The 21,924-nt window shown below is 41.5% G+C and overlaps 1 long non-coding RNA gene and 1 pseudogene across 5 annotated transcripts; one reads left to right on the forward strand and one right to left on the reverse strand.

The window, feature by feature from the left end:
- Positions 1–867: 867 nt before the first annotated feature.
- LOC137715631 (uncharacterized) lies at positions 868–13,428 on the reverse strand (annotated as a pseudogene).
- A 2,291-nt stretch (positions 13,429–15,719) lies between these two features.
- On the forward strand, positions 15,720–18,757 carry LOC137721789 (uncharacterized). 5 transcript variants are annotated; one of them, XR_015960676.1, is made up of 7 exons: positions 15,720–15,973; positions 16,342–16,405; positions 16,608–16,662; positions 16,758–16,789; positions 16,874–16,942; positions 18,306–18,330; positions 18,682–18,757. It is a non-coding gene; the product is annotated as an uncharacterized LOC137721789 (long non-coding RNA). The 5 variants fall into 5 exon arrangements; XR_015960674.1 differs by having other exon boundaries at positions 16,608–16,789; XR_015960675.1 differs by lacking the exon at positions 16,608–16,662.
- Positions 18,758–21,924: the final 3,167 nt, after the last annotated feature.

The following is a 21,924-nucleotide window of genomic DNA, read 5'->3' on the forward strand; positions in this document are numbered from 1 at the left end:
GAGTATAGAATACTCCAAAGTACACTAGAAAATTGCATCAGGTGCAAATTGCACCATCTTTCACTTTCTTGAAAGAATATGTTCTACTCTGTTCAATTAAAAAAAGAGCACACAACACAGGAAAAATAAATAAATATATTTATTCCTTAATTTCACTACAGTATTAAAGATGCATCTGACATTGGAAGAAAGAAAAAAGTTGCTCAAAATAATATAAACAAAAAATGGTAGAACAAGAGCTTCTGGCTTCTGCAGTTTTGCTTTTAAATAACAAATAATTTAAGGGTAAAAAAGAAATTTAAATACTTTAGTTATGATAGACTTGGGACTTGGGAGAGAAGATCCTTCACCTGGGTTGGTCTTCTCATAGAGTTTTATTCGTGAGGATCGACTTTCTTGGTCTAGACTTATTATTGAGTAAGTTTGTTCGGACTCTTGCTTTTAGCCCCGTTTTTCAACCCAAAAAAAATGAATGGTTCTTTTCTGTAGACTATGTTCAGTATCCTCCTTCTATCGTTACTGTTACCAACCCACTCAAGAATTTGTATTTCTGTTGTAACTACCTCCGACTCCAAGCCCAGTAAACATGATTTCGTTTTCACTAAGCAACATGTTGGTAAACCGGCAACTGCTCAATCCCTGCTTTGGAAACTGCATGACGTTTCAATTAGAACACTCGATAGGTAGCAGTGTGCCTGATTCTGGAACAGGTGTAATTTCCTTTGCATCAGAGGGTGATTCCTTCACCAGAGATTGAATCCATGAAACATCAGGCTCGTTGACATTGTGTTCTGTATAACTTAATTTGCTTAAATGACCTGGCTCATCTGTTTGAATAGACCAATCTAGTTTCGCACTGCTAGACTCCTATTTTGACATAGGCACAGGGGAACCAACACCATTGGATCCAACATCACATGAGTTGAGGCTGTATAGCGGCTTCTGCTTCTCGTGCTGAGCAAGAGTAGAGACCCTAGTGCCTACTGGAGAAAGAGACTTCATGCTTCGAGGTGACATCATCCTCAGTGAGGAAAGACCAAATGGAACTTGCAAGAGATTCTGGTCAACCATCCTTGGAGAGAACACATTTGTTCTGATAGGAGATAACATTGATTGTTGCTGGTGGAGTTGATTGCGAACAACAGATATTTTTGAGAGTGAGAAAGCAGATGAGTTTGCAAGTTGGTCAGCAAATCGAGGGGATGAGAGATGGGAAGTGAAAACATCGAGGGGATGAGAGATGGGAAGTGAAAACATCATTGAGATTTGAAGGTGTCCAGGTTTCTCGACGGTGAAGATGACTCATTGAGGAAGCACTGATGTATGAATGTGAGAAGGAAAACCCATCATGAAATGATTTCTGTTGTTGCATTTCAAAATTATGCAACATGTTAACCTCCTCGGTAGGAACATCATTTGCATTAAAAAAGAGCTCAGACGACTTGCTTGAATATTGCTGCCTGGTAGATATAAACTGGGGATATGTTGTTGAGGCCATGCCATGGAATAGTCGAAAATACCATTACGAAGAGACATGGGAGGAGTAAAAGGAGGTGACATGGCCGGCACAGCTTTGGTCGAGCCAGGCAGCACGTTCAAAGTTGCAGCCATGTCCATGAAAACATCAGCAGAGGTTGCTGAATGAGGGGATGGCATGGCAGATCCAGTAGAAACATACAAGGGTCGCATTTCCTCAGGTTTGTGGGCAAAGAAGCAAACCTGACGCAAGCAACTTATGCCATCTTTGCAGAGTCGAGTTTTATACTGTGCTGGATGAAGCCAGCTCTCAAAAACCCCATGAGCATATTCACATAAATCCCCACGTCTACATGTCCCCTTGCGAAAATCCAAGCATGGCATACAACTATACTGGAACTTTCTCGGGTCTCTTCTCCTTGCATTCTCACTAGGATGCACAAAATGGCATTCAGTCCAATCATGTGAACAGGCTTGCGAACAAGGCCAGATCTTGAATGAAAACATTCGAAACTCATCTGTGGTATAAATGTTATTCTTGATGTTGGGAAGTGACATATCAAAGAGGTGTTTGTAAACACGAAAAATTCCTGAAACAAGAAACAAGAATACGTGTACAAAAATAATATTTTTGTATTAATGATTTTTAGGGTTACAATCTCTTTGTAATTTGATCCTCTGATTCTATCTTCGTAGGGTGTAGGTTTGTGGATGAGCTGTTGATCCAAAGGGCCGTCGGGGCTTGATCTAGGGATGAACAGTTGATGAATGGATCTTCAAGGGGCGTTGGGCTTGATCTTGAAGAATGGGTGTATGGGTTTGTTGAGGTTGTTGATCCAAAGGGTCGTTGGGGCTTGATCTTAGGATGAACGGATGATGAACACTTTTTTCAAGGGGCCGTCGAGGCTTGATCTTGAGTTGGTGGGAGTTCTTCAGGGGCCGTTGGGGCTTGATCTTGAATGAGGATTTGACGAAGAACGAAGATTGCTTTCTTGATCCTTCGGGATTTTCTTGAGAGCTTTATAGTTTCAAGGCTTCAAGGTTTTGGTGTGTTCTCCTCCCTTTCTCTTGATGGAGAAGCCTATTTATAGGCTTTGAGAGTGAATCACTACCATCCATTTTTTTGGTGAAGTGAGTGGATGTTGTAGGTGAAGTAAATGGAGTTGGTAGGTGAAGTAAGTGTGTGAGGTTGGTGAAGTAAATGGAAGTTGTAGGTGAAATGAGTGTGTGATGTAGGTGAAATAAGTGTGTGAGGTTGGTGAAGTAAGTGGAAGTTGTAGGTGAAGTAAGTGGAAGTTGTAGGTGAAATGAGTGTGTGATGTAGGTGAAATAAGTGTGTGAGGTTGGTGAAGTAAGTGGAAGTTGTAGGTGAAATGAGTGTGTGATGTAGGTGAAATAAATAAATGTTGTAATTTTAATACATTGGTTAACATTTATTTTACTGAAATTTTGATGTCTACAAATGCCCCCACTTCAAAGCGCGTCATATACATGTGATTGTCACGTGTAAAAGATGCGTTTTGAAGTCCCTTAATGTAGATGTCAACCCAAGGACCGTCGAGGCTTGATCTTGAATTGGGCTAGAAATTTCTTCAAGGGCTGTCGGGGCTTGAACTTGAATTCGACTGGAAGATTTTCTGGTTTCCTCCAATCGTTGATTTTCCACAGGCTTAATCTTGAACTGGGCTGGAGGATTCTTTTGGTCTCCTCCGAAGGTTTGAACTTAAATTCGACTGGAAGATTTTCTGGTTTCCTCCAATCGTTGATTTTCCACAGGCTTAATCTTGAACTGGGCTGGAGGATTCTTTTGGTCTCCTCCGAAGGTTTGAACTTACTCCTTTTATCTGGAGTTGAATTTGATTCAAGGGTGGTGAACACTTGATTTTGAATCAGACTTGTGATTTCTTCAAGGGCCATCGAGGCTTGATCTTGAGTGAATTCAGACACATGGCAGGCAAGCACGAGGTGGAGGTGATGACCTGTTTCTTTGTTCAATCTTTCCAATTCATATTGAAGAGGGTTAGAGGATGATTCAGCATATGCAGTTGTTGCGTTTGCTGACGATCCACAAGATTGATGTTTCATTGTCACTCGTCTTAGCTGTTCTCCAGGCAGATGTGGTCCCTTCTCTGGAAGTGTATCAACCGTTGAAGATGACTACTCGAGGGCAACGCTAGGTAAGCAACCAGGGAATAGATTCCAGGCAGTCGGTTCCAGATCGAAAGACTAATTCCAAGTGCCGACTGATTGCTCTCTTTCTCTTTGCCCTGCGAGTAAGAACAAGGACAAAGGAAATGACATGGAGAAAGCATGATATGAGATACTTTTGCTTTTTTGAAGAAGTGTTGACGATTTAACAGCGTCGCGCATCGAGGCTTTGCTCTTTGGCGACGGCGCTAGTGGAGGGTTGTTGAGGCTTCTCGAGCTCTTTGATTAGAACAATGATGTTGAGCTTGGATTTGACTTAAACTCCTCTGTCTGGATGGTTCTGCAGGGGAAGGCGTCGCACTCCAGCAATTTGTTCCAGCTCCTTGTACCGCATTCTTCTCTGCTTGTTTCTTTTACATAGCCCGAGGTGGTGCGCAACCCTTTGCCTTTAAATGGTCTTTCAGGGCATCATTTCTCGGTAATTCATCTATGCTTGGCAGCTTCAGTGTAAAGAGCCGACACTCCGTCACCTGTCCTGGAGTATGCGCTGAGGGAATTCGAGACTCACCAACAATTGAAGATGAGTACTCGAGAGCAAAGCTAGGTAAGCAACCAGGCAAAGGTTCTGGGCAATCAGTTCCAGATCGGAAGTTTAATTTCGGGTTCCGACTGATTGCTTTCTTTCTCCTTGTCTTGGAGGCAAGAGCAAGGGCAAAGGAAAAGACAGGGAAAAAGCATGATATGAGATACCTTTGCTTTCGCCCTTGATGATATGAGATACTTTTGCTTTTGAAGAAGCAGCGAATGAATCAGCACATATATTTGTTGTGCTTGTCTCCACATGCTTCGATCTACCGTTTCCTCATGCCTCATCTGTACTCCAGGCATATGGTATCTTATTTGGGGGTACATCAATAGTTGAAGATGAGTACTTGAGAGCAGGGCTGGATAAGCAATCAGGGAAGGGATTCCAGGCAGTCGGCTCCAAACGGGAAGCTTGATTCCAAGTGCCGACTGATCTCTCTGTCTCTCTTTGTCTCTCAGGGAATAACAAGAACAAAGGAAAGGACGAGGGAAAGGCATGCTATGAGATACTCTTGCTTTCGACCCTAATGATATGGGATACGTTTGCTCTCGAAGACTTGGTTGAATAGGTGTTCTCAAGGGAAGAAGAAAACTGAGCATGTTAAGAGGTTTGGTTGCAGCTACATTCTCGACCGAGAAGAAGAGTCATGCGTTTCTGGATGTATGCCTTGCCATGAATGTTGACATATATAGGAATTTTAATGGCAAGCAGTAGTGCGGGTGCGGCTTTGTCACCCACGCTTGTCGGCAAAAGTGTGGTAGTTGGGATAATGACCTCCACGCGTTTTCAACTTTGTCAGAGATCTTTGACAAAGTTGCACGCGTTATCTGAAAAGGCGAGATTGCGTCTGAAGAGCGTTGACGAACTTTACGCAAGAAAATCCAGCTTTTAAGATTTGAAGAGTGGTGTCTCTTCGATTTTTTTTTTTTTTTTTTTTTTTTTTTTTTTTGAATTGGTGGTTGTGTTGCCTCTCCCTTTATAGAGGTATCGATCACATCCAACATGCACACTTTCATCCCACCGTTTTCCCTTAACATCTTTGAAAATGGCTAACCCATCTAACATTTGCTTAGATTTAAGTCTCAACAGTAATATAGGTGCGCCGCGGCAGGGTAATATATGGTGCCCGTCTTTCTTATCTTCTAATGGCCTTCTTACAGGTGATGACTCCGTGATGCAGGATGCAACAACGGCTACGGTAGTAGCTAGGAATCTCCTCACTCCTAGAGATAATAGGCTGCTTTCAAGACGGTCCGATGAGTTGGCCGTTCAAGAGTCCCTAGCTCTCAGTGTTCAATGTGCGGGCTCTGTGTCCAACATGGGCCAACGCCTACTCGCTCGATCCCGTCAAGTTGAATCATTGATGGCGGAGGTGGAAAATCTTAAACAAGAGATCAAACATCTTAAGCGCGAGAATAGGGATTTGCACATGCTTGCGAATAATTATTCGACGAGCATGAAAAGGAAGCTTGATCAGTTGCAAGAATCTGAAGGTCGAATGCAAAGTGACAAAGGCTTGCGGCTTTCTTCCAGAGGCACCTTTTTCCTTCGTCATCTAGCGTTCAACCAAGTATTGAGGCCTCGAATGATCTATCTTCGATGCCTCCCACTCCTGGAGTTTTGCCAAGTGGTGGGGCTTCTCGTGAGCAGCCTTTGTGAAAGCTCCATTTTTTTTTTTTTTTTTGTACGCTTTTGTAATTTCTCGGAGATCAATGGACATGTTTTATTTCATTCAGCGTATAGTGTTACGTACAAGCAAAATGATACTTTTGTTTAAATGATACTTTTGCAAATGATACTTTTGCAAGCTGGTGCCGTGCACCATCCTTCCCCTATTTTCTTCTTTTCAATGATTCTGTCACCACCATCTCTTTTCCTTTTTCTTCTTGATTTGCTAACAGTAGCTTGCACTTTTTTCTTTGTGTGCATATACATTGTTCTGATGACGAGTATGGTAGATTGACATTGTTGGGTTCCTTGCTGCACCGCATGCAGACTTTTTTTTTTTTTTTTTTTATTTATTTATTTGCAGTCATCTTATTACATTCTTCAATGCATGCAGATTTTTGTTTGCACAGTCATCTCATTACATTCTTCACTGCATGCGGATTGCTATTTGCGCAGTCACTGCAACATTATTTGCACAGTCGTTGCACTTCATTCGCTTCTCTGGGTTCATGTGCACATATATATATATATATATATATGTATATGTATGTATTTATATCGGATCGAAACGTCACTGCACAACCATTGCACAGCCACTGCATTGCTTGCTTTCTCGCATCCCGACTGCCCTGTCCTGCAATCCTGCGCTGCCGATAACTGAGTATTCTTCCTTGCGTGCTATTTCCTTGAAGAAGATGAGTCCAGATGTTAGAGTTCACCAGCTTGCTGCAATAGACTTGTCACTAACCCAAGTCCAGTCTTCTCAGCAAGCTGCTTCGGGAGATTATCAAGCCACAAAAACTTCTTTAGCTTCCGTCCAAGTACGTCTAGATGCGTTGATACGAGAGCAAGAACAGTTGGGCATCGAAGCATCACGACCTGAAAGTGTCCTCGGGGAGCGGGGAGCTACACTTTCTCAATGCCAGGAGGAGATTTCACGCCTAGAATAAGAGAAAGACATGGCTATGGAGTTGCCCATCTTGTCTCTCACCGAGGTAGAGACTTTGAAGACTTTGGAAGGCTTGCTTGAAGATCGTCACCGCAGTTTTAGGGACATAGTTTTCGAGTAGTGTCTTCTGCCTTCTATTTTGTAATCAGACTTTTTCCTTCAAAGAAATAAAGTGTTTGCATTCTTGAATTTGCTCTTTATTCTCCAAAGTGTTTGTGTTTTTGTTGATGATGTGACTGTACTTGAAGTTTTGAAGTTTCAAGTTGCCTACGTACCCTTGGTTGAGGAGGGATCAAGTCATGACTTAGTTCAAATGAGTGATGGTTTTTTTTTTTTTTTTTTTTTTTTTTTAATGGTGATTTTGGTGATGATTTTGCCGTAAACAGTTTATGCTCTTGCGGGCCAGGAGCATGGTGCGTTTGCTTTAGGGGTAGTAGCGCTTCAAAAATCTACCGTTGATGGGGCCGATCTTCAACCCGTCTTCTGCCATGATTAAGTAGGCGTCATTGGTGTAGACCTCTTGTATTACGTAGGGTCCATCTCACTTTGATGTGAACTTGCTTTTTGTCTTGTGAGTTGTAATGATAGGCCTACGTAATGCCAGCACGAGATCTCCAGCTTGGAAAGACCTTGGGCGGACTTTCTTGTTGAATGCCTTGGATAACCGTGCTTGGTAGCATTCCAAGTGTTGTTGAGCTTCGAGCCTTCTTTCATCCAGCGCTTCCAACTCTTGAAGGCGTAACTTTGCATTTTCTTCATCAGTCAAGCCTTCTTGTATAGCCATCCTTAGTGAGGGGATTTGATTTTCGAGCGGTAGAACAGCTTCCACGCCATATACGAGAGAATAAGGCGTAGCTTGGGTAGGAGTCCTATGTGTAGTCCTATATGCCCAAAGTGCTTCACTTATTCTTTCATGTCAGTCTCTCTTTGTTCGGCCGATTACCTTTTTCAGGAGGTTGCACATCGTCTTGTTGAATGCTTCCGCGAGGCCGTTGGCCGGAGCATGATACATGGAAGACTTGTGCTGCTTGAACTTGTATTTGTCGCAAAGCTCGTCCACGAGTCGGTTGGAGAACTGCTTTCCGTTGTTAGTGATAATGTAGCGAGGCACCCCATATCGATGGATGATATGCTCCTTGATGAAATGAACAACAGTTTCCTTTTTGACTTCCCTTAAAGGTATGGCTTCAGCCCACTTGGAGAAGTAATCTGTTGCAGCTAGGATGTAAGCTTCCCCTGCAGATGACTTTGGCGTAATTGGTCCTACAATGTCCAATCCCCATACGTCGAACGACCATGAAGCAACTGTAGGGTGTAATGGTTCAGGCGGTTGATGTATGAAGTTGGCGTGGAATTGGCAGGCTTGGCACCTTTTGGCGTGTTCCAGGCAGTCCTTCACCATGCTCGGCCAGTAGTAACCCATTCTTTTAAGCTGGAAATGTAGCTTTGGTCCAGACTGATGTGCCCCACACACATCTGAATGTGCTTCTTCCATGGCTTGATTAGCTTCTTCCTCACCTAGGCATCTCAGGAGCACTCCTTCAAAAGAGCGTCGGTAGAGTGTTCCTTTGTAGTAAAGGAAGCGAGGTGCTCGTCGACGTATTTCGGAACGGTGTCTAAGATCATCTGGAAGCTTTCCGTGTTCTAAGTAGTCGATCAGCGGTTGTCTCAACTCTTCAGCATCGACTGGAAGTACTGAGATGACATTTGTATCATCTAGTGACATTTCATTAATGAGCGGAATCACCCATCTTTGGCAAACTGGCACGTCTGCAGCTTCATCTTTTCCTAGCGTCATACTCGAGGCTAGATTGGCGAAAGCGTCTGCCATTTGATTTTCCTTTCTTGGCACATGTTCTAGTGTCACGACTTCGAACTTTTGTAGCAGTTGAGTCGCTAGTCGGAAGTATGGGATGAGATCATCTTTCCTCACCTCATATTCAGTTAAGAGTTGATTGATTATGAGCTTGGAATCGCCATATACCTCAAGAGCTGTGATTTCCATGTTGATCGCCATTTGGAGCCCGATGATCAATGCTTGGTACTCAGCAACATTGTTGGAACATAGCTCACTCAGTTGGAAGGAGTAAGGTAGTATTTGCCTTTGTGGCGACATGAATACTACTTCTGCCCCCGCTCCGTCTGCTCGTGCGGATCCGTCGAAGAACATCGTCCATGTCGGGAAGATGTCGATGTAGAACACCTCCTCGTCAGGCAAGTCGTCTGAGATTTTCCAATCAGCCGGGATTGGATGATCGGCAAGGAAGTCTGCTAGCGCTTATCCCTTGACGGCTTTAGCTGGAACGTATATGATCTCATATTGATTAAGAAGCAAAGCCCATTTAGCGAGTCGCCCTGTCAAGACTGGCTTAGACATAACTTATTTGACAGGGTCGGCTTTAGCAACCAAGTGGATGGTGTAAGCATGCATGTAATGTCTGAGTTTCTGAATGGCAAACACCAAAGCGAGGCACATCTTTTCTATTGGGGAATAGTTCAACTCAACGCCGGTGAGAGTTCGACTGAGGTAGTAAAGTGCTCCTTCTTTTTGGGATTCATTCTCTTGCGCCAAGAGTGCTCCGATTGAACTTTCCTGAGCAGCAATATACAATATGAGCGGTTTCCCGGGCACAGGTGCCCCCAGGACAGGTGGACTTGACAAATATTTCTTTATGCTTTCAAAAGCATTATGGCATGCTTTGTCCCATACGAATGGAACATCTTTCTTCATAAGGCGACTAAACGGTTGACAACGCCCTGCGAGGTTGGAGATGAAGCGTCTGATGAAGGCTAGCCGTCCTTGTAAACTTTTCAACTCGTGCAGGTTTCTTGGCTCGGGCATGCTTTGAATGGCCTTGATCTTTGATTGGTCTACTTCAATACCACGGTGCTTGACGATGAAGCCGAGGAATTTTTCAGAGGTGACGCCAAACGCACACTTTAACGAGTTCATCTTGAGGTTGTATTTTCGCAGCCTTTCGAACACTATTCGCAGATCCTTCAAGTGGTCTGATCTTTTCTTCGTCTTAACCACCACATCATCTACGTAACATTCTACGTTTTTGTGCAGTATGTCATTGAAGATTTTATGCATTGCGCGTTGATACGTAGCTCCAACGTTCTTTAGACCAAAGGGCATCACCTTGTAGCAGTAGATACCTTTTGGAGTACGAAAGGCTGTTAGTTCCTCGTCTTCGAGGGCCATGCGAATTTGATTGTACCCAGAAGAGCCATCCATGAATGATAATGCCTCATGGTCAGTGGTTGCATCCACCATGATTTCAATGATTGGCAAGGGGAAGTCATCCTTTGGGCAAGCATCATTGAGATCCCGGAAGTCTACGCAAACACGTATTTGTCTTGATTTCTTAAGGACAATGACGATATTAGAGATCCACTTGGGGTATTGCACTTCTCGAATAAAGCCTGCTTCGATTAGCTTGTCGATCTCGACCTCAATTTGTGGGATAAGCTCAGATCGATAGCGTCTTTGAGTTTGCTTTATCGGTCGTGTTCCAGGCCTGACCGCAAGATGATGAACAGCGATGATAGGGTCCAGGCCGGGCATTTCTTTGTAGGTCCAGGCAAAGACGTCTTTGTACTCTAACAACAGTTGATAATACTCCTCTATCTCATCTGTACTTAATAATGCACTTACGAAGATAGGCTTTGGTTCCTTGCTTGTACCTAAGTTGAGTTCCTTGAGATCATCGACCGTAGCTTGCCCCCCATCTTTGAGCTGTGGTGGTGCAGCAGTGACATCTTCCTCGGGGATTTCATCTTCTTTACCTTCTTGAATCATGATGTGGAAAACATCTTGGACCTCCTCTTCAGTGCTGTCTTCTCGAGCTTATTGGCATAAGGATTGTCTGGTGTGGATGATAGTACGCCTTCTTACTTTCAGTGGTCCTTTTGTGTCGACCTCTAGGATTGCTTGGCGCTTCATCCTTGAAGGAATCAAGCTTCGAAAGTCGCCTTTTTCTACTAACCCATCGAGCTTTTCTTCCTTTGGTGTTGTCTTCCTCTTTCCAAAAGGCTTCTCATTATCTTCAAATCTTTCTGAAGCTGATCGTCGCAGAGGAGAGATAGTTGTGTTGCTTTGTTTCTTAAGCTTTAACAACCTTTAAAAAACAGAGCTTTGGGATGTTGGCGCGTTAAGCCTCTTGAAGACAGAAGTTCGGTCTTGACCACCAATGCGATTAAGCACTGAAATTCTGGAGCTTGAATGGTTCATCCTATCGAAGACCGACGTCCGAAGGGCGGGTTTAGGCTCTTCTTGGTCTTGTTCAATGCTCACGCTAACGTATTGAGTGCTAGTGTTTTTCGCTTTGTTTGAAATCATCACAGGTGCATTTGGTGTGAAGCCAAGTCCGGCTTTTTTGTTGTCAACTCCGTAACCATGCTCCTTCAACTTCTTTTGAGTTTTGGTGAGGTTACGTTCTTCGTCATTGACAGTGTTTGAAACCTTCTTTCCAGCCGCCGCAGAAGAAGCGAAGTCGTACCCGGCCTTTGACATGAGTTTGTAGGTGTTAGGGTCGAAACCTTCCTCAGTCTTCTTGGTTGGAAGAAAGCTTGATTCCACCTTCTTTGGTAGAGCTTTTATGAAGCCTTGTGGTAGTCTTGCGACCTTAGCACCCCCTAGCTGTGTCAGAGGCAAAACTGCATTCGTCTTGAGCAACTTCACATTATCCGTGTGCCACTGTGTGTCGGCTGTTCTTGTTCCAGTTTCGAATGGAGATTGACCATTCTTTCTTCTTGACATCGGGATATACCGGAATATGGGTGCGTTCGGTCTTTCTGACGGCATCCTACTCCCTTTGGTTGTTGCAGGTTTAGCAAACTCATCATCGTCTTTGCTTGAAGATGGCACAACCTGCTCTTTTTGCTTTTTAGGCATGGCTTGCCACTCCTGCTTTTTAGGTGCTGCTTTGCCCGTGGATCTGATCTCTTCCGGAAGGGCTTCGGGTACCATGTCTTCATCCATGTAGAACTTGGCGTCTGCAAAGTGTGATTCAGCTTCGGTGAATGGCTTGGTGTCACCTTGGATCACCTTCACTCATTCTCGGTAAAATTTTAGGCATTGGTGAAGGGTGGACGGCACTACCCCATTTGCGTGGATCCAAGGTCTTCCTAAGAGCAAGCTGTAGGAAGTTCTTTCATCAATCACGTGGAATATCGTGCTTGATTTGAGCTCACCAATGGTCATCTCTACTCGGATCATGCCCATCGCCCTTTGTCCTCCTTGGTTAAAACCTTGGATCAACAGACGGCTCAGGGATAGTTCATTCACATTGATGCTGATTATGGTCATTGTTGATTTTGGCATGATGTTTATGGCCGACCCACCATCCATAAGCATGCGGTTGACTTTGTATTCCCTTACGTACCCGGAGACGAAGAGAGGACGGTTGTGAAGCTTTGATCCCAACGGTAGGTCTTCGTCAATTAAGTTAATTACGTCATGGGTGGCACAACATATGGCACATTCATGTGGCTGAAGCTTCGAGCCTTCGTCGTTACTTTCTTGCAATTCGTGGTCGCTGGGACCTGCCAAGACTGCTGCTAGTGCTCTTCGCATCTTTTTTGGCAATGGTAACGCTTCCTCGATGCTAAAGTGTGTTGGCAGACTTTCTTCAGGTGTGAGGCTCTTTTCTACCTCAGTGGCGATAGCTTTTCCTTTTGAGGGCTCTTCTATTTCTACTTCAACCATGTGACAGGCCACGGTAGTGCACTGTTGGAAAAAGTCATTCGGGAAGTACTCATGCAAGGAAACGGGAATGCGTGGCTCCTGCTCCATAGGTTCCCCAGCATATGTTGTCTTGTCATGCTTTATGTTTCTTTTAGGCTTCGCATTGTTGCGGCCGTGGTGATTTCTTCTTTGTTCCACCTTTGGCTGTATGACTCGTGGTCTTGGTTTCCTTGTCTTTTTGTAGGTTACCAATATCCATCCTTCTTCATTATCAGCATGTGCATCTTGGTCGCTTCCCTCCAGTGATGGTTGTGTAGGAGGTGCCGTGCAACTTGAGCATTCACGGGAATGGTCAGGTGTCGCTTGGATAGGCACAGGATTAAACGATCCAAACGCAATTGTAGTGGTATGCGTTGCGGCCGTGTCCTCAAGGTCGAGCTCAATTTGCCCTTGTTGTGCTAGCTTCATGATGAGTTATTTAAGAATGAAGCATTTGCCAACAGGATGGCTCACAATACGATGGTACTTGCAGGAGCTAGGATCGTTTGTGCGATTCATTTCTTCAGGACGCTTGCATTCGGGTAGCTCAATCACCTTTTTTTCCAGCAAGTTATCTAACATGGCAGCCATGTCAGAGTCAAGAAAAGGGTACGTTTTCTGTTCCAACTCTCTCAAGGTGCTCTTGTATCTGTCTTGGGTGCGAGAATGCTCACTTGTCTTTATCTCCTTCGCTTTCTTCTTGGAGGAGATCTTAATGGGCGCTAAGGAGGTCTTGATAGGGGTAGTGTTGACGATGAAAGCTTCCTTAGCGGGCTTTTTCCCGGTCTTGTCTACATTTGGGGCGAATACTTTATCCTTCTTGAAATTAGTAATCGGCTCATTTTTCCTGTGATTAGCGATACTCAGCTCCATTTCGTGGGAACGAGTTGCTAGCTCTTCGAATGTTCTTGGTTTTATACCTTGGAGGATGTAATGTAACCCACAGTGCATGCCTTGAACGCATATCTCAATGGCAGAGGTTTCAGAAAGCCGATCTTTGCAATCCAGACTTAAGGAGCGCCATCTATTGATGTAGTCGACGACAGGTTCATCTTTCCACTGTTTCGTACTGGTCAGCTCTAGCATGCTTACAGTACGGCGAGTGCTGTAGAAGCGGTTGAGGAATTCCCTTTCTAGCTGGTCCCAACTGTTGATAGACTCGGGTTCGAGGTCGGTGTACCAGTCAAAAGCATTACTTTTCAACGAACGCACGAATTGTTTGACGAGGTAGTCCCCCTCTGTCCCAGCATTGTTGCAAGTTTCAATGAAATGGGCGACATGTTGCTTCGGGTTGCCTTTTCCATCGAACTGCATAAATTTTGGGGGTTGATAACCCCTTGGCATCTTCAAAGCATCAATCTTCTTGGAATAAGGCTTTGAGTACAGTACGGAGTCATGTGAGCTTCCTTCGTACTGTGTCTTGATAGTGCTTGCAATCATCTACTGTAGCTGCTGGATAGAGAGAGATCCCATGAACGCCGTTGCTTGGTCTAGCTTCAGCTTCTCTTCGACTTTCTCCGATGGAGGCTCCTCTTCTTCGTTGACTTCTTTCTTTACTAGGCCAAAATTTGGGTCGACTTTCACGTCGGGCCGCACATCTAGTTGGTTGACAAGTGCGGCAATCTGCAAGTCCTTCTCTTCCACAGTCCGTGTGAGCTTTGGGATTGCTTCATTCATCTAAGCTAACTGCTCCTTGATTGAAGTTGCTCCAGTGGTCATGACTTGCATGGTTGTACTGCCGCTCGAATCAGCGTCGGAGAGTAGGGACTCTGAGTATTTCCTCGGGCTCTCTCCTCTTGAAGCCCTTAACGAGGCTAGGGTGATCACAGGCTCGTGCCTCAGGTGCTCTTGTTCCTTTGACAGAGTTAATGCAGGGGCGGAAGCTGCGGCAAAAAGAGCTCTTGCTTTACTTCGGGTTGTGATGCCCGAAATATCACCACTTGCGACGATGATGTTCTTGTTCTTCGCTTTGATTGCGGGAACAGCTTGATCTTTTCTTGATGCCATTTGCGTTTTTCGATGATTTGAGGATAGAGATGAGAGGTAGAGATTGTCCCACTGGGTGTGCCAAGTTTGTAAACACGAAAAATTCCTGAAACAAGAAACAAGAATACGTGTACAAAAATAATATTTTTGTATTAATGATTTTTAGGGTTACAATCTCTTTGTAATTTGATCCTCTGATTCTATCTTCGTAGGGTGTAGGTTTGTGGATGAGCTGTTGATCCAAAGGGCCGTCGGGGCTTGATTTAGGGATGAACAGTTGATGAATGGATCTTCAAGGGGCGTTGGGCTTGATCTTGAAGAATGGGTGTATGGGTTTGTTGAGGTTGTTGATCCAAAGGGTCGTTGGGGCTTGATCTTAGGATGAACGGATGATGAACACTTTCTTCAAGGGGCCGTCGGGGCTTGATCTTGAGTTGGTGGGAGTTCTTCAAGGGCCGTTGGGGCTTGATCTTGAAGGAGGATTTGACGAAGAACGAAGATTGCTTTCTTGATCCTTCGGGATTTTCTTGAGAGCTTTATAGTTTCAAGGCTTCAAGGTTTTGGTGTGTTCTCCTCCTCCCTTTCTCTTGATGGAGAAGCCTATTTATAGGCTTTGAGAGTGAATCACTACCATCCATTTTTTTGGTGAAGTGAGTGGATGTTGTAGGTGAAGTAAATGAAGTTGGTAGGTGAAGTAAGTGTGTGAGGTTGGTGAAGTAAATGGAAGTTGTAGGTGAAATGAGTGTGTGATGTAGGTGAAATAAGTGTGTGAGGTTGGTGAAGTAAGTGGAAGTTGTAGGTGAAATGAGTGTGTGATGTAGGTGAAATAAGTGTGTGAGGTTGGTGAAGTAAGTGGGTAGGTGAAATGAGTGTGTGATGTAGGTGAAATAAGTGTGTGAGGTTGGTGAAGTAAGTGGAAGTTGTAGGTGAAATAAGTGTGTGAGGTTGGTGAAGTAAGTGGAAGTTGTAGGTGAAATGAGTGTGTGATGTAGGTGAAATAAATAAATGTTGTAATTTTAATACATTGGTTAACATTTATTTCACTGAAATTTTGATGTCTACAGTGTTCTTTCTTTTCAGGTGTAGAAGAAACATGTATGTCATAAGTGTTACATGCTGAATCAGGGATTGATGATAGCAAGGAATTATTTGTCGGAGTCGTTGAAATAAATTAATATATACTAAAACCCAAACTCGGGTTGCACTGTTCTAGAGCAGTGTACTTCCCTTTTTACCCCTGCTTCTTTTTTGTTATTTCAACTTTGCCCTTCAACATTTTTGTCCGGTTCCTTTTCTTTCCTGTTTTCTACAGTGATTCCTTTTCACTGCTTTTGGTCCATTTTTTTTCCCATTTCTTTTGCTTCTCTTCTTTCGTAGCCATCTGCTCTCTCCTCTCTTCGCCTCTGTTGGTCTCAAAGTGGATAGTTTTGTGGTGAGTTCGTCTAAGCTTGCATCTGCAACTTTTTTATGCAACTGTATGGATTGTGTTCTGTTCAATTTTAGATGTTAGAAGCTTTTAATTTTTTTTGGGTTCAATTTTAAATGGGTTGTTGCTTTCGGAGTTTTCGTTTGATGACAGAGATGGGGTTTTTGGGGAGAAACTTTTAATCCGTGAGTTTTTTAGTTAGGTTGTGTTGTGGGTCTTGACAAATGGATTTTCGATTTGTAAATGGATTTTCTGTTGAAATTGTTTCTCTTCTCATTTTTTGTTTTTTTTGTTTTGTTTTGTTTTTTTTTTTTTTTTTTGTGCCATCGGGTTTTGCATGTGGGTGTATAATCAGGTTTTCTTTTGAATTTCAGGGGATTCAGGTTTTTATTTTTCTGGAACTTTTGTTTGCAGCTTTGGAAGACATTTGTGCTTAAGGTGAGAAACTTTGGTTGCTTGCTTTTGGGTTTTGTTGTTGAATTATTTTTTTTATTTTTTATTTTTTTAAGAGTTACATTCGTGGGAATTCATTTGGTCTTCTTTTTTCCTGCATCTGAAAAATGCCACATGATGTGAGTTTATAATTAAATATGAATATCAAAATGGGTTTTCTGTGCAAATTTTCTTTCTGATTTTATAGAACCGAAGAGGATGTTAACAATAACATTGTGTGATATGCGATCTAAAGTTCTTTGGTGAGTTATTTGGTTTTCTTGCCACATGGGATTTTAATATTTTTTTTTCGTGGTTTATGTGTGGTTCTCTGATGTGTTTTTATTTTTAATTTCAGAAAAAGTTAAGGATACGATCAAACGCTTACTGGTGAATTTTCTATTTTTCTGATTGTGTGTGATTTAATTTTTTTCAAGCTTTGGGTATACTTTTCTGATCTGCTTTGATTTTTAGTTGCAGCAAAAGTTGTTGCTCGAATTTTCCAGTTTTTATCTGCGGCTTTGCAAGCTCTTTATCAACAAGGTATATCATTTTTATTCTTTTTCCTGAATCTTTTGTTGGATGGAATCGTTTTTTGTTTTTGGTGAGTTTTTCTAATCTCGCATCTGGTACTGTATTTTTTTTTTCCGACTGTATAGATTGTGTTTTGTTGAATTTTAAATGGTAGAAGCTTCTTGGGTTCAATTTAAATGTTTTGTTATCAACTATTGAATTGCTTTCGAAGCTATTTGGCTACTCCCTTAACGCCCTTTTTCTTTTTCTTTTCAGCTTCTTCGATTTGCAGCCCCCTTCTTTTTATTCCTTTTCCAGATTTAGCTTTTTTTCCCTATTTTGTATCTTTTGGCTGATTTTGTGGATCTTGGTCAGTGCTGTGGGTATTGGTGAATTTCTAGCATGTTTAAGCATGCAGTTTTTGTTATAATGTATGGATTGTGTTTTGTTCAATTTTAAATCTCAGAAGCTTTTAATTTGTTTTTGGGTTCAATTTTAAATGGGTTGTTATCAAGCATTGAATTGCTTTTGGAGTATTCATTTGATAAGAGAGATGGGGAGGGGGGGTTCTTTTGGGTGAAACTTTTGGTCCGTGAGATTTTTAGTTAGGTTGTGTTGTGGGTTTTCGCAAATTTCTATCGTGTTATGTGTGCATTTTTTTGTTATAGATTTGGAAGAACATAGCATTACAGGGTGTTGAGGGTTTGCTGGCGGGGGAAAGTAGTAGCGTTAAGATTTTGCAGGTGAGATATTAGGGTGAGAGAAAAACGGGACAAAGAGCATTGAAGACACATTTGGGATTAGGGGTAGCAAAACAGGGGAAAAGAATATGACAGAGGAATGGACTCTTAATTTTTTCTTGACTGGTTTGGGATTTTGCTTGCCTTTGGGGTTGTCATTGGCGTCAAGCCATTTGATGTCAAGTGGTGTCTGTTTTTTCATAACTTTTATTACTAATTTTTATGTCATTTGCGATTTTGTGTCGTGGGATTTCTGAATTTTATCGTTCATTGTCGGTTTTTAAAACTTTTTTTGTCTTCATATGTTTGTTTAATATGTTGTGTTTGTGCTGGGACGCCGTTTTGCAAGTTCTCTTTCCATTTGGGACCACTACATTTTATAAGTGATGAGGGTGAGGTTTAGATACTCAAAACACTCCATTTTTTTCCAAATATGCGCGTTTGGTTCTCTTTGGTTTTAAGTGTTTAAAATTAAATGGTTATTTTGATAAAATGGTTTATTAGTTTGTCTAATGTGTTGTGATCAGGAATTCAATTGGATTGGGTAAAATGCTTTATCAATTTACGTTATAGGGAATTTTGTGTATTATGGTCTGTGAGTTTTATTGCTCATCGTTTGTTCCTTTTTCTTTGTTTGGCGGTTTCTTTTGCAGGGGATCACTATAAAATTGCTTGAGGGTAAGATTTTGATAATAAAATTCGAAACGAGGTGTTACTTTTCTTTTTGGAAACTAATTTAAAAGCTCTGCATAGATAGTTAAATGTGTTGAAATGTCTAGATAAAACCTGAACCTTTTGTTATATGTGAATGTTCATTCCTTGCTACAAATATAATAGGCATAGTGGTCTAAAAAATTAAAACCCACTGACACATGACATCAGAAATTCAAACAAATTTCTACTGTTACCATTACCTTCTTTCATTCAGATCATCAGCATGTAGTTCAAATCTAGATCAAACCTAGATGAAATTCAGGTGACATTATTTATTGTCATTTTTTCAATAATTTACATTGTTTTAGTACCCAGGTTTACAGCATGAGCTGAAGATCCAAGATCATTTTGGCAGAGACTTAGATATTGAAGACACTAATTTTGCTCCTTATTTTGTAGTTTAATGTCCTACTTTTTACATGTTTTACACTTATAACACCCGCAGCAACGCGCGGGCACTATGACTAGTGGTGAACTAAATCCAAAACTAACACTTAAAGCATGGACTGAACCACCATATTGTAAAAGCTCTGAAAGCACAACCTTCAGATTGGAACAATTCAGAGGAACAACAATAACATCTAAAGGGAAACATCTGTTGGCATCAGTAACATTGCGATCTGCACCAGCCTACAGAAAAACCTTCACAGTTTCAACAGCTTTTTCAGACCCACCTGACACAGCACAGTGAAGGGCAGTGGTCTTATGTAGGCCGAGAGAGAAGTTTACATCCGCCTTTGAAAGAGAAAGAATCAGTTTCACAACGTCGACACTACCATAAAAGAATCAGTTTCACAACGTCGACACTACCATACTTAGAAGCAACCATTAATGGAGTCCTATACTCAAGAACCATTCGTCTTGAAGCGCTATGGCAACCATACCAAAGTCCAATCTCATTAACCACAGCAAGGTCGCTGATAGACTGCTTAAAGCCCTCGACATCGTTATCAGCTGCAAGCTCAAGCAAACTGGAGAAAGAATGTTCAGCTTCAACTGTTTTCAATGGAGTAGCCATGAATTTATTCAGTCTCACTCTTGGGAAGATAATGGAACGGGAAACTCGGAACTTAACTGCTCCAGGACACCACACATGCTTCAATTAATAAATTCACCAGAAAAAGACACGAGGCCGAAACAGAATCATATACCATAATGCAAAAGACAATACAGAATCATATCCTTATCACATTTGAAAACAAATTTGGAATCAAATCCTTTCGAAAAGGAGAAAATAAGTTACCCTGATCTGCAAGAGGATTCAATCAGTAATACAAGAGACTTGAGACTAGAACTGTTAAGGAGGAACAGGAAAGTCATTAACTATTCTTTACCAATATGAAAACAGAAATCACCAGAAATCACAATTTGCTTAACATAAAAAGCAAAATCACTAGAAAATCTCATTGTGAAAAAAATATCATTTTTTTTAGGAACTAAAATTCCTTAAAGAAACCCAAAATCTTCCATTTAAATCCAGCTATCAATTGCCCAAAAAAGTTATGAAATTTATAAAGTAATTAAGGGGCAGAAGAAAAAGATGGTAAGAAATTTGTACTCTGCTTCATAAGTTGAACTGTTGAACTTTGAATTATATGATGATGGGTTCTCTTTTTATGCCTTCTCTTCCGCCATGATATCAGTTGTTGTCAGTGAAAAATATTCAAATTTTAAATATTTTTCATTTTCCGACACTTTCTCAGCAACCAAACAGAAAATAAGCGACCACCAAATACAATGTAACTAAAGATTGAAATCATCTACGTACAAACGCCATCTCAAATTTCAAAATTTGAATACCATCAACTCAAATAAACACTAATTTCCCATCTGAAATCATAAATCAATATAGATAAATGAAAAACATATAAAACGAAGATGGACTTACAAAACAAAGGGCATAAAATTTGTAGACATGCAATTAGAACCAATGGAGCCGCCATTGTGGGTTACCAATAAGATATAAAAAGTATGGTTAAGTGCGAATAACTACTCAATCTTTTGAGGTGATTTCAAATTAATCTCAATTTCTTAAAATATTTTAAATAACTACTTCAAGTTTTGAAAATTTGGATTTGTTAGGTCACCGGCGTTAAGTGATGATTTTTGTTACGTCCCGACCCACGAATAAGAACTATTCATGAGTTAGGGTGTGAGCTACATCTTATCTATAGAAATAATAACAACAAGAGTAATATAATCATAATATCAACAACAAATTAATAATCGTTTTTTTTTTTTTTTTGTCAAACGATAGATATTATTACATTATGTTAAATTTTAGACACCAACGGGGTTTGAACCCACGCCGTGATGTAAGGGCTCAACTCCTTTCCACCACTGTGGTAAAATGTCACTTGCCAAAGTAATAGTCTTTAACAACACAAATGATAAACAATACGTTACCTGTCACGCCCCAATCCCGACATACGTCCAGAATTGACACGTGACGTCACCAAAAATCCGTATCTATCATATCTTACCTCCGAGATATGGGCAAGCTCAACACAATAATCGAATCACATAGTTATTTTCGTATGCTTTATGGCTGCATCTAACCTCTCCGTTAGACTGCCTACGTACCCTAAACAGGGATCAAGCCATTCGTAGTTCGTCATGCACAATAATTGACATATAACACACTCCAATTAAATCGAAAGGTATAACGTTTCTCAATCAATCAATAGAACTCGACAAGCATGAAATTACTTGACTCAGGGTTACATAACAACCCATATGAAAATCATGATTTCCCCTCCAACAATATATAGGCAATTATGTCACCACATGATATCGCAATTCACAACATATATCATTTTCAAGAACCAACGATGTACAATACCATTCTCTAGCCACATTTATCAACGAGTCTAGTCATAACCATATCCATGGTATCCTACATATCAATCCCACATGACGATTTACTTTTTCCACTTCAACCATCACATAATTCATCACGTTTTCCACATACAATCGCATTTCATAATGTGTAACATAGTTGAGAATTAACAAAGCACACATTAATCTCTAGAAGTATTAATCAACTAAAATACTTATGATGACCCCACTCATATCCAACGTCATTCCATAATCACCTCAATCAATAATGTCAACCATCACATCATCAATAACACATACAACAAGTCGAAACGCAAGGCTAGAGCAACACAATTCAGTTGAAGACTACATCTTTGGAAAAGGGAATTTTGGACCACCCAACGGACCAAGGCTCCAAAGGGGATTCCGGACCATCACTCAACGGAATCCAAACAGAACTCAGTTCCAATCCACCCAACCGAATTGAACGGAAGTCCAAGAAACATAACAACGGCTCGAAGGAACAAGACATGATTCAAGTTACCCAATTCACGAAACTCAACGAACGAAGCAATATTGAGAAAAAATCCACATCAAAATGGGTCATCGGTAGTTTACTAGACCTCATAACTCCCAAGCAATTCAATATGCGTTTCAATCACATGTCACAACCATTTCCAATACACAACTCAAATCACAATTCACTTCATCATACTAATCACTATACTTCCAACATTATAT

Source organism: Pyrus communis, chromosome 3, assembly GCF_041283825.1.
Source record: "Pyrus communis isolate YQ-2024b chromosome 3, ASM4128382v1, whole genome shotgun sequence".
Classification (NCBI taxonomy): Eukaryota; Viridiplantae; Streptophyta; class Magnoliopsida; order Rosales; family Rosaceae; genus Pyrus; species Pyrus communis.